This window comes from Epargyreus clarus, unplaced genomic scaffold (assembly GCF_041222505.1).
Source record: "Epargyreus clarus isolate Ecla_fem2 unplaced genomic scaffold, WU_Ecla_fem_2.2 ptg000029l, whole genome shotgun sequence".
Classification (NCBI taxonomy): Eukaryota; Metazoa; Arthropoda; class Insecta; order Lepidoptera; family Hesperiidae; genus Epargyreus; species Epargyreus clarus.
Genome location: NW_027332235.1, coordinates 6,239,178 through 6,253,587, shown reverse-complemented (window position 1 = coordinate 6,253,587; position 14,410 = coordinate 6,239,178). Strand labels below are relative to the sequence as shown.

The window sequence follows — 14,410 nt, the reverse complement described above, 5'->3', positions numbered from 1 at the left end:
AAAAATGTTTTTATTTGTCAAGAAATCCAAAAAAGAACTTACTAATAAGCCGTCTGTGGCTTCAATCAATTTCAAGGCGGCGAAGTATCTTTACTAATCTATGGTCAGGGGAGTAAAAATAACGTTTTCATTTTAAATCCAAAAAGAGGGACAAAAAATTATTAACATTTATGTTGCGCTGTAACACATATTCAAGTTATGTTCATAAAATATTGTTATTATTACTATACTTACTATATAGAGAATTTTAATTAGAAATAATAAAATTGAAGTATTAATATTATTTTTCAAATATTGTAAATTTCTAAATTATTGTTGATATTCAAAACGTGGTTTCTTTTTATTTATTTATTGAAACTTAAAAAAATAACAAAGTCTTTTAATATAAATGCTAAGTACATCCAGATATTAGCATAACTAACAAGTATATTAATCATATTAAATCTTTTGTACGCTCATTTCATTAGCGGTCATTGAGAAGTTTCTAGCTGAGAGCTTCTTCTAACATCCTACGATTTCGCAAACCTTCAACCTTTACCTGTCACTGACGCCTGATGAATACTAATGTGAGGCATCAAAAGCTCGCTTAAAAGCTCTTAAGACAAAACTATTGTCTTTATGTCTTTAATGTCTTTAATGTCTTACATATTTATTCATGCTTTCGCATTTGACCTCTTCACAGAAAGTTCAGATGGATTGTAAAATAATGACTTAGACATTGACATATTGCACAAATATTTTACAAATCGACGTATTCGTATTTGCACGTGATAAGATAAGTAATAATAATATAATACTAAAGTATGTACTTATTTGGGTATATTGTAAAAGGGAATCTTTGGGTTGTGAAACGATTTTCTTTTCTTTTTGGTGTTTGCTACGAAAGAGTATTGATGTAAAAATTTGACATAATTAGATTCATAACATGTTTCTCCCAAAATGTTAATGAAGATAATGGTAGAATTTGACACTCCTTAACATGCGATAATATTTATTTGCCTATATAGGTAATTTTAATATAGGTAATTTGAAATTTGACAATTATTACCTTCAGATCAATAAGACAAAGCAGGCACACAAAACTCAAGGTCTAAATGGCTCCCAGTTTCTATGTGATAAATCTGTAAGATTACCACCGCGCCACATCAATCGTGTATTTAATAAAATTGAACATTGTAAAAATAAGCTATTTACAAAAGTATAATGTGGCCGAGGCCTAATGATTCAATGCTCGCGCATCTGACCTTAGCCTGTCATCGACTATAGATCGTAAGGTGAATACTAAACGATTACCGAAGAATCGTTCAAAAGCACTTTATTCTACCGAAATGACAAGTGGCATTCAAATAAAAAATAATTAAATAATTGTAATTCATTACCGCTATTCGTTATTTTTGTGTAAGACGCTTAAGAGTCTTTCTGCCATTATTAATAATAATTAATTTTGATCATCGGTAATCAAAAGTTGGTAGCTTGCACTCGTGATTTATAAAATGTTCATAAAATAAGCATTTATCGTGAAACAGATTACCTGAAAACATTTTTCATTATACATATTCCTCGCAACGGAGCAATCACGATACTAGATTAATGATAATACGCAGCGTGTTCCGGATTCGATTCTCGGCTAAACGAAATCTTAAAGATGATTATATTTCGATTCTGTCTCTGGGTGTTAGTGTTTTCGTCTTTGCGTATGTTTAAGGCACCCATGTCACATGAATATTACATGAAAAACTAGAAACTACGCATTATCATATCAATTTTATATATCATCATTTTCGATTTCTTAAATCATCAATTTTTGTAAATATTAATTTAAAACTTTAATAAAGCTAACATTCAAAGTTCAAGAATATTAAAGCCTGGGTACCTCGGATAGACACCGCCCGCTCACTTACAACCGTATAGGTTATTGAAGATTCCAGATAGAACCTAGACCTAAAGGTTGTGACTAATACTAAACTTATACCTACTCCGTTAAATGAATGGCTTAATAGTTTGGAAATAACGAATAATTTACAAACTGTATGTTATATCTGTTTTGAGGATTCGTCCTGCAAACGACTTGCAAATCTTTCAAGAATATAAAATTCTAAATGAAAAAATGAATGTTAATGTCTTAATTTGATTCTTCTTGATATATTTTTGAATAACTTTAATGTGATTATTAATCAAGTATAATATATATTTTGTATCATACATAAGAATGACGCAGGACGCAATATTTATATATAAGATAATAGATAATAATAGATAATAAGTTATTTTCGTAAACTGACGTTGACTACGTTGATACAACTCCACTGAAGGCATCTTAAAAACTAACGGCACTTGAAATTTATATACCTAAAATACAATTATATAGATATGGGTGTAACGAGTGGTTTTGTTTATGCGTTTAAGTTGGTGTAAATGTCTGCAACATAGTTCTTAAATATGAAATATGATAAGTTTGTGTATTTAATATATTAAATTGGTGTCTGAGATAAATTAATGTTTCATTTACATGAGTAGACATAAACATAGTTATGATTTCCTATAACGTGGAATCCTGTGGACAAAATAACCAGTAAACAATAACACCCAGAGAACAAAAATCTTAATTAATTCACCTTTGCCTGGCTGGGAATCAAACCCGGAGCCAGTTAGACCGGTACGTTCAACCAGTCACTCGTATATATCGTAAATTAGCATCATTTAAAGCTGGAGATGCCCTTATAGGCTAGTTGAAAGGTTAAGAACTGTAAGTCACAGTGAAACGCTCAAGTCAGTACTCGAAGCTCGAGTATGCTAAGATGTATTGTTCGCGATAAGTATATAAGATTTATTCGCTTTTCTATTTATACTGACATAATTTCGAAATTTCTGAAAGCTAATGGTAGCATTGATTTGGCTCTGTTTAATATTTATCGTGGTATTGTACGTTTTTTATAATACAGGAGTAGCAGACGAGCATGTAGTTAACCCGATGGAAAGTGGCTATGGCAGCATCAACTGCCAGATTTCATATATTCTTACTTAGGGTCGGCTACAGATGTGCCTCTGAGGATTAATCTAGAATGTCCCGGGAAAGTATGTCTTCAAACAAAACATAGCTGCGCTTAACGCTACTGTTATGAGGCAGAAATAGGTGTGGCGGTGGTGTCGCCGGAGTAGAACCACAGAGGGGAGTACCTTTGAAAATTGATTTACTTTATTACTTTTAGTTAGTACTAAGTCGCTTAAGAATGCAATATCAGTAGATGATCGTGATGTTACTTTATTATGATCAATATATTATCAAGTAATATAATATTATATTAATTATTACTTTGTATATATCTTGTAAGTGTATTTGATCATGACCCACTTACCTGAATATCTTAGAATAGTCTGAAGGAACTAATGATAATTATATTTTGTAAAGTAAAATTTATTATTAAAAATATTTAATAGGTTACGTTATGATGTTATTTAAATCTGAATTTATTATTATTAACATTATTTTTCAAATAACGTGAAAATGACAAATCCTTACTAAACGAAATAATATTTGTATTAAATTTAATAAAATACGCATAATATATATATTAATATTTTAAAATAGTAACCACCACTAGGCCCATCGATTTTTTTATCAAATATAAATTAACAATTTATTAAAAAACCTCTATTTAAAATTTATAAAGTAGTTTTACCTGTTATGAAAGACTACATTTTTTTATTAGATACTAGAACGATTTATCAAAAAGCAGAGCATATTCTTAAATACCGGCAACGTACGCAGTCGTATATTAAAATTACTATATAATTTATTAAGATTAAATTCGTCGGTCGCGCGTTGATGTCTTTTTCATGGACGCATAACGCTTGATAGTTTTCCGACTTTTGAAGCTTAGTTCGATGTTTATGTTACATTAATGTATGATACCATAACTAGATATTGTCCTCCTTTCATTATTATTCCTTGAAATAATTATTTCTTCATATTACAATGAGTGCCTATTTAATATTAGGTAGAACCCGCAATCGAATAATACAAGTATTGATATGTAAGTTTAAGCTTATTATGGATGGTGAAAATTTCGTAAATTACATTTTAAAATATTTTTATAATTTTAAAAATATGTATATAAGTATAAATGAGTACCTATTGTGACTTTTTAATATTACATTTTTTTAATTTTTATTAAAATAATCGCAAAAATATTAACACAATTTTTTTAATATAAAAAATCTATTTTACGTTTTATTTCGCTTCTCTTTAAAATAATTTACTAAAAAGTATTTTCATTTTTTTTCACACAAAGAAATCATCAAAAATATCAACTCACCTTACACACACGAAAATCACACACCGTCTACACACACAAACAAGAACGGTTAGTCCGTTTCGCGCGAGGTCTGGGGTCAGAGTGCGTCCACGGTATCATCCCGCGACTCGCGCGCTCGCTGAGTGAAAGTGCTTATATACACGTAGAGGAGATGCAACTCGGTGCGTGCTCTGACATCACATCGATCGATAGACAATGAATCCCCCGGGCGTATCCGATTAGGATCTGCACTGAAGTTTGGTGAAGTTATCGGACGAGCATCTGAAAGCTTCTGCCTGGATGACTTTTCGATAGGTCATCAAGTACAAAAAAGTACGTCTTAAATATTTTAAGAATAAATATGTTAAGATTTTTAACATATCCAAATATATATTTGGATATGTTAAAAATCTTAAAATAAAATATAATATCGACAATATTAAACTAGTAATTAGTTCAGTCGTTTCTGAGAAAATCGACGATGTAGAAGTTTACATACATATATAGCGGTCGAATATAGAACCTCCTTTTTTGCACTTGGTATAAATCAAAAATCGACTGCTCCAAAATATTTAATTAGAAAAAGAGTAATGTAGCTTAGGTCTTACAATTTACATTAATCCAACGAGACCTTTGGGTTGTAGGTCATATAAAAAATTTACACATAGTACGTACATACTATCCTACCCTTCGCATTTGGGTAAAAAAGCTCCACTGAGCATGAATATTCGCCGAGCTTCGAACCTGGAGTCCGGGCCTTATTTAGTAGATATTGATGACTTTTCGGTATAAATCATTATTTGAACTAAAAAAAAATGTAAAAAATAATATTTTTGCAACTACTTCACTGAGTTAGCGACAACAATATTTTACTATTTACGAATATACTTTACATTCTACCACTACAATAGCGAGCAATGTCAATTTCACAATATTTTCAATGAGACGTTATAATGTCAAATGTACCCGAAAATGTGTTTAACATCTTAGTACCTATAATATAGGGTATTGCATGTTAAAGTCACCAGTATACCTAATACTCTTGAAGTTAACACTATTAAATACCGAGTGAAGTAATCATAGATATCGCTTTCTACGTATAGGCTTACAATACATTTTTTCTGTCTCGTGGATTGCCATGGTACACAAACACGTATACACAAACACCCAAACCCAGAAAATAAATATAAATACATATATCTATATCTATCTAAATACATATATCTATATATCTAAATACATCTATCTATTAGCTAAAAGATTAAGTGGTAACCTGTGGTTCGACTCCGGCGGCACCACCGCCACACCTATTTCTGCCTCATAACAGCAGTGTTAAGCGCTGTTGTGTTCTGGTTTGAAGGGTGTGGTAAGGAAGACACATTTTACCGAGGCATTTCAGCTTAGTCCTCAAGGGTAGCAGCGCGTCTGTGGCCGACCTCAGGTAGGTATATATAATGAAGGTTGACAGATGCCCATGGGCAGCAGTAACCACTTACCATCAAGTAAATGGACTTCATGCTCGTCTGCTACTCATATATTATAAAAATACACTATATTTATATTGTTATATGTAACTATAGTCTGAAATTATCGAAATCAGCAAAAGATAAGATACTTTTCTTCATAAATCAATTATAATTGGAGTAACAGTCACGACATTTAAATACCAAGTTTTGAAATATAATTTCACGGTGTTTACTATGTACTGACTTAACAAATACTGTACTTTGGAAATAATATCATGAGACCAATCTAAATTAGAAGATACTTTTTATCTTAATAACACACAATTACTAAAACACTTCGGCATATTTTAGGAACGGTATACAAATAACAATAGTTTCATAAATACGCTAGTAAAAGTGATCATACATTTAAAAATATAAAATATGAGAATAGTTAGAAGTGATAGCCTAGTGGTTAAGAAACTCGGCTTCCCGATCGAGGGGTCCCAGGTTCAAATCCCAGGCACGCACCTCTGCAAAGTTATTAGAAATTAATGATCACTTGCTAAACGGTGAGGGAAAACATCGTGAGGAAACCTGCATACCTGAGAGATTTATAATAAATATCTCAAAGGTATGTGGAGTCTACCAATACGCACTTGGCCAGCGCGGTGGACTATGGCCTAATCCTTCTAGTTATGAGAGGAGACCCGTGCCCAGCATTGGGACTTATAGCATGGCATATGGGCATATGATATATAAATTATATTCAATTCAATTTGTTTATACTCTTACAATGCAATTGTAATATTTATGTAAGTTGCTAAATACAACATAGGTATATCATTCAAAATAAGAGTTTACCATATTTCTTTTAACAGTGGCGTATTTTCTTATCACGCCTGTATACTTACGCCTATACGAGTATATGTCATATCGCACGCAGAATTAATCTGCTGGAGTCTCTTCCTGACCCGCATGAACGAGGCATGCATTACAAGAAAATTTTCTATGAAAGCATAAGATACAACGGTACGCGGACCAGATCCGATTGACACGTACCTGCGTGACACGGAAAAGATCTTCTATGGCGTGTGAAATATAAACTCCAGCGGAGGCATTATATACCTTTGTTTTTAACGCTCAATGCTGACGCTTGCAACGCAGTACCCTTACCATGAGTTTCAAAACATCCCAGAATTTTTCGTTACGTTTACTCAATCTATTATTCTGTTCCGTTTGCTTCAGTAGACTGAGTAAACGTAACAATAAGTAAGTGCTCAAGTCTTTTTGTCTACCTCACATGTTCGCAAAAAAGAGAGACAAAACATGAAGCGCCATTTGTAAATTTAGACATTTACTGTTACGTTACTGACACTATAGTTCTGATACAATCCGCTAAGGGCGCTGATTGGAAATTGTATGGGAAAATACGTAAACAAATAACAAAACAGTCATTTTATCGTGAGTACCCGTTACATAATAAAATGTCTCAATCCGCGATAATTTTAGTCTAAAATCATATACAAAACAGTAATATTTGTCAAAACGTAAAAACTCATGGTAAGGGTACAGTGCGAATTGCTTTAAGAGTTCCGGCTCGTGGCTCTTGGGTGGCTATTGTGGCATTTAAAAAAACTGTAAGCTTTCCTATCATATATTAAGTACTATATTAGACACGACTGATTTTTTTATTCAACAAAGTATTTCTTAAGTTTTTTTTTTTTTTTTATAATATAAGAGTAGCAGACGAGCATGCAGTCCACCTGATGGTAAGTGGCTACTGCCGCCCATGGACATCTGTAATCAACCCCAGATAGGATTAGATATTCCTACCTGAGGTCGGCCACAGATGCGCCGCTACCCCTGAGGACTAAGCTGGAACGCCTCGGAAAAGTCTGTCTCCCTTACCACACCCTTCAAACCGGAACACAGCAGCGCTTAACACTGCTGTTATTAGGTAGAAATAGGTGTGGCGGTGGTGCCGCCGGAGTCGAACCACAAAGGGTTCTACCACCTCTAAAATTACTTTGTCTTACAGTTTTTACTTATTCTCTTTCTGAAATTTGCGTTCCAAATTAACTTAACTCTTGATTTGTGTTTCTTACACACAACTTATTGCAGACGGTACTATTATATGAAACGAAACTTAAAGTTATTCAAATCTGTACGTTCATTTCATCGTTATAACACTGATGTGCCATAATCATAAAGCTGCTAATAAAGGTTACAATATACACTTTGATATAAAATAGAAAGATACTTCACCGCCTTGAAATTGGATGAAGCCACTAAACTAATACGTACATTTTCTCTAAAAAACATGTTTAGAGAAAATATACGTATAAATAACTAATACTACGTAATTTAAGTAATAATTAAATAAGTATTTCAAACATTTTAGGGACATTCTAACATGAAGACGTGGCAAAACTTTATTTACGCAACAATTTCAATTCTTAAAACTGGAGACACTCTTGTTATGAGTGATCAATCTATGTATTTTACCCATCTAAGATACAGGTACGTAATTCCTAAAGCTTATCTCATATTTGAATGGACCCTACCGTAACATTTTCAAAACATTTGCGAATTCAAGTTAATTGCTTTGTTTGTTAGTCGTGTATTCTTAGAGATTTATTATATATATATTCTTAGAGATTTTACGATACACCCGATATTTGAAATCTACTAATCTCAGTCGGTTCATATCTCTTAAGTTGGTTTACGACGGTTTGTGTTATTAGTGAAATAATGTTTTGTTCTTCGCTATCTTTGTATGTCCTTGGTTTTATATACAAGTAATAGTGTTAGTGCACCGCCTCTTGGCGTTGAAAGGCACTTAAGGTTTCTATATGCTAATAACACTCCTATTTCACAATAAGGGAGAAATATAATAAAGTGGTAAGTGGTAACTGTAAGGCATTGATAACCAAGTGGTTAAGAAATTCGGCCTCTCGATCGAGGGGTCCGAGGTTCAAATCCCAGGCATGCACCTCTGATTTTTCAAAGTTATGTGTGTATTAGAAATTAATTATCACTTGCTAAACGGTGAAGGGAAACATCGTGAGGAAACCTGCATACCTGAGAGATTTATAAAAAAAAAAACAATTTCAAAGGCATGTGAAGTCTACCAATGCGCACTTGGCCAGCGCGGTGAACAATGGCCTAATCCTTTTCACTATGAGACCCGTGCCCAGCAGTGGGACAGTAATGGCAACCCATTACTGATGATGATAATAACTGTTGGTTTTCCAATTGGGCAATCATTACGTAGACGTAGTTATAAACCCTGAAAGGGACAATCTATTTAAAATAAAAATAAAAATATAAAATTGTAACCTGAAAAAATGTCTGTGCTTATGTATAATAGGAAAGGAGCTGTACTGATTTTAATGCAATTTTAGAGATATTTATCTTCAGTAACATCACATATTTGAAGGCAATTCTTAATAAAATATTACTTCTTTCAAATATAAAAAAATATTACCAAAAATTGACAAATTTTGTAATGTTTCAACCTTCATTAAAATTGATGCACATTTGTTATAGAGAAGTACGAAATTTGATTAAAAACGAAATCAAGGTACACAGTTATCGTTACTATTACAATATCTGATGAATTTAATTAAAACTATTGGCAGTTTTGAGATATTCACTTTGTTTAATAGATCTGATGCAATTCAATTAATAACTGATGGCTGCATAACATTACATTGAATCATTTGTGACTAAATTATAGCATAAAGATTACGTAACATTTTAATTTTAGATTTACCTACATGTTTTAGTGTCCCTGTAGTCCCGGGACAAGAATAGGGCTACGGTATTCCCTGCCTGTCGTAAGAGGCGACTAAAAGGGGGCTTCCAGGGTTGCGGACGGCAAGAGTGGGAGCTCGAACCACCAGACGATACCAAGTGTGCGGGAGGTTCAAAAGGTACCCGGCGTCGCTCCCACGCCATCGGGTGCATTTTGAAGGTTTCCCCTCGAGAACAAAAAAGGATAAACTGATCAAAGTGTATTTTCAGTAAGAAACGGAAATGTCACGCGTGGCGTACGAAAGTTGCGTTGATCAACTATTTAAGGACACTATACAAATATACAATTGAAATTGACGTATATATTTCATGAGAAATTATATAACAAATTTATAAAATAAGATGAATAAGAATTAATAAGATTATTGAAGTGATAGCGCAGTATATTGATAAACTTAATACAACGCCAGTATATTGTAAACTAAGGCATAAATTTCAATAATTCTCATCATTTGTTAAATTTGTAATATTTTTAATAAGTGTAATTTATAACGCGTATATAGACGCATAATATACATATATGATAAGTTATCGATGCGTCATAGAACATAACTAAACTTTCTAGGAAAAAAACATAAGAGATTAAATTTTCAAATATTAAAGATTAATTTATAGGTACATTTAGCTCACAATCACAATTGCATAAAACAAAATTTATTTAACGATTATTTATAATGTTTAAAATATTCATCAATGGTGCAAAATATTTTCGCAATACACTCAACAACTATGTAAAAGAACAAATCCTTTTGAAATCGCAAAATTATGGCCACTGTTTACATTTTCAAAGATTTTCAAATATTATGATCAACACCAGTTGCATTAATAAAATAAAAAAATATGTAAATTATTTTTGGGCATAAATATTTTCGTACGTAAAAATGAGAATATTTTTATATTTATCATCATACAAATTGATTGATAATTGTATCTTAACCAGATATTCATAAAACCCAATGATTTATTATAGTTTCATGATAATACGAGTAGTAATTTGTGGATAATCTTATAGATAAAATTCTCGTGTAACAATGTTAGTTACCGTACTCCTCCGAAACGGCTTTACCGATTCTCACCAAATTTTATATGCATATTCAGTAGGTCTGAGAATCAGCTACTATCTATTTTTCATACCCCTAAGTGATAAGGGTTGTTCACCCTTAACATTTTTTTATTTATATGGCAACACAACGTTTGCCAGGTCAGTTAGTATTTTATAAATAATTAACAATAAAATAGGACATGAAATCAGATCCTAAAAATATTTTTGCTTAATTAATACAGTTTCATTGGTATGCTTAGATATATAGCGGCAAAACAACAGAGTACATTAAAATGCGCATAATATATGTATATAATAAATATAACTTTTTATAGCTACGAGTATATTAATTAAGATTGCAATAAAACAAATTTTACATAATATTAGAGCGTGGCGCTAGAGAAGAATTTAATGTCCTATTATTTATTATAATTATATGTCGTTTACCTATTTTTATAAAGATATCCGTTGTATTTATATATGTATACAAATAATTATAAAGATGCGTCTGTTTGTAATTTCAATATCTACGCGTTTTTTTCTAGTCTCATATCCTTTGCATGGTATAAAAATATAAAACATTTGTCCATCTTGAGACCCATTTCTTGTCCCGCGTTTACTCCCGCATGCGTATCCTATACATGCAATGACATGAATTAACATGATGCAGTCTCTTCTCAATCCTTATGCGACAACTTATAACAATAGTATGCAAGTGTCATGCATGCGGGTGAGACATGCGTGCAAACGTAAACACGCGCGGCAGGGAAATACACCCTAATAGGCAGACATTAATAATGGATGAACCGAGTTCTGTCAGATTTTTAAGAATCTTTAAGTTAAATGACATTATTGGTAAAATCCGTAAATGGTAAAAAGTGGGTATCCGTAAATGGTAACTCCGTAAATGGTGGATAAAATACGCAACTTTTATTCCAAAAATATTATTGTTTAGGATCAGGAACGTGGAGGAAAAATCGCCAGCAGACCATAGTATTGAATGAAAATTAGCATCAAATATTAAGTATCCGATTTCATTTTGCAAACTTGCACTAGGTATTTGGGTTATGTTTTGCAACACACTGTATTCAATGTTTACGTTCAAAATGGTTCAAATATACAAAAGAAACAAGCTTATATACTGTGTATATTGTATAATTTCAAAGGGTTTAAACCAATTAAGTGCAATAAGACATACTTGTATGAGGCGGTCCAACTTAATCTTCGGGCATAGCAGCACATCTCAATATCCTTACCATGAGTTTTTAAACCATCCCACAATTTTACGTTACGTTTACTCAATCCATTATTCTGTTCCGTTTGCTTAGTAAACTGAGTAAATGTAACAATAAGTAAGTACTCAAGTTTTTGTCTACCTCACATATTCGCAAAATAGAGAGACAAAACATAAAGCGCCATTTTGTCAATTTAGACATTTAATGTTATGTTACTGACACTATAGTTCTGATACAATCCGCTAGGGGCGCTAATTGGAAATTGTATGGGCAATTACGTAAACAAATAATAAAACAGTCATATTTGTCAAAAAGTAAAAACTCATGGTAAGGGTACAGGACGGGCACTAATTTATTTAGGGTTGTTTACAGATTGCATGGGCCGCAGTGGTCATACACTAGATGGACTATTTTATCGCCTGGCACTTTTATATTATAAAAAGGCAATCTTAGTGTCGAGTTGCATAGCACAAAGCATTTTCTATATTTGTTTTTGAATACATCACAGGCATGTGACAGACATCACACAATTTTTTTATATATATATTTATAAATTATTCGCCCAAGCAGAGGTTGCAGTGCTGAATAATTAACATGGAAAAAAGATCATAAGATGAGTCTCGGGCGCACCTATTTCGGATGTTCCCAAGGATGTCTTTACCATTACGTGTACATCGTACGGGTTGCATAAGATTATGTCTACTGCGCTGGGTCAGAGTGTCAAAATGTCAGACAATTATAGGCCGGTATTAGTCAACAATCGAACTGTAAGGCTGGTGATACACCTGCAGCCTTACTATGAGTTATTCGTTTTTACAAAAAATAATGTTTTTGTATTTGTTTATGTATTTGTCCATAAATTTCCAGTCAGCGCCCCTAGCGGACTGTATCAGATCTGATTGGAAATGTATGGGAAATACATAAACAAATACAAAAAAAGTTATTTTGTAAAAACGTAAAAACTCATACTAAAGGTTCTGTTTTGTTATTTACAAGTGACATTAGTCATTAGAAATTAATTATCACTTGCTTTAAAGGTGAAGGAAAACATCGTGAGGAAACCTGCGTACCTAAGAGATTTAAAAATATCTCAAAGGTATGTGAACGTTGAGCTAATTCTTCACATTCTGCAAGAAGACCCGTGCTCAGCAGTGGGATCGTAATGACATCACTTTACTTTGTAGATACTTTTTCTTGGCTTGCCACATGCATGCGAGTGTAGACCCGCGTGTTAGAAATAAGGCCCTTAACGCGAAACACATACGTTATAATAATTATGTTTTACCAATAAAGATTTTTTATAATACAGAAGTAGTAAATGACTATGCAGTCTATCTGATAATAAATGGTAACTTGTGCATCGACATCTGTTATCAACTCCAGATAATTTGTGAAGGTGGTAGAATCCTGTGTTTCGACTCCGGAGGCATCACCACCACTCCTATTTTTAAATTCTAAACACCAATTTTTCTTCTCTTAATACCACAAGTTTGACTGCTAGCTCGTCTGCTACTCCTATATTATAAAACTGCTCTACTTGTGGTCAGTCGGAAATGTCTTTCCACGAGTACCCCTGAGGACTTAGTCTGAACGCCTCGTATAAATGATTCATAAAAATATTTCTTTACCTACATTTCAAATCAGTTTTGTATGTCACAAGTATAAGCATAAAGCTTGATCGTTATTTCAAACGAAAATTTAACTACTAACGAATGATAGTTTGATGTATTGCTAAGGTTATTACAGATGATTATATTTTTTGGCGTTTTATGTTTCGTGTCGAAGATTACTGATTGCTAGTATGTCTTAAGTACTTTGTAAAACGAAACAGATTGAGTATTCACTTATGTCCAAATTGTTATATTCTACGTTGTAAGAAGTGATAGACTTGTGGTCGACGCAGGCTCTCAATCCAGGGGTCCTAGGTTCCGGAGGAGGAGTCGCCGCAGGCGTACAAAACGCCCACCGGCGCGGTGTCCCTGTAGTTTCCGGACCAGAATAGGCCTACGGTATTCCCTGCCTGTTGTAAGAGGTGATTAAAAGGAGCTTCCAGGGTAGCGGGCGGAAAGAGTTCGAGCTCGAACCGCCCGGCCAGCGACTCCGGGAAGGACGGCGGCATGTGTGGCCGCATGCCGTTGTATACACCAAAGAGTGTGGCGAGCTATGCTCACCTGGGCGGAGCCCGATGGGGCAACGCGCTTAGAGGACTCCGGTTGCGTATCCTGGAGATCATGGCCGAGCATGGCCACCAGACCACAGGATTTTAGTGCGGTAAGAATCCCACATAACCCCGTGTCGTTCCCACGTCATAGGGTACATTTTGAAGGCGTGTACGCGGCTCTGGTTTTTAAAGTAATGTGCGTATTACAGTTGGATAAAAAGTTGTTAAAGGTATGTGAAGTTAATTCGCACTTAGGTGGCTTTATGATTCTCATTCTGAGAGAAGACCCATGCCTTGCTATGGGGCAGTAATTTGTTGATGATGATGATGTTTGAAATATTTTCGTAAATCCTTGTCTCTGTTTAAACGACATGGGTTGTAATCACCATGTTTCATGTAGAAAGTTTAGTAAC

At 33.5% G+C, this 14,410-nt stretch overlaps 2 protein-coding genes across 2 annotated transcripts in view; both read right to left on the bottom strand.

Moving 5' to 3' along the window:
* Positions 1 to 4,419, bottom strand: part of zye (zona pellucida domain-containing protein zye) — a 97,040-nt gene extending 92,621 nt beyond the window's left edge. The window contains exon 1 of the mRNA XM_073089244.1: positions 4,317 to 4,419. The gene's annotated coding sequence lies outside the window, so the exon portion shown is untranslated. The remainder of the gene's footprint in view (positions 1 to 4,316) is intronic.
* The window catches only part of LOC140754485 (uncharacterized), a 226,960-nt gene that overhangs the window by 105,579 nt on the left and 106,971 nt on the right, over positions 1 to 14,410 (bottom strand). The gene's annotated exons all lie outside the window — the stretch shown is intronic.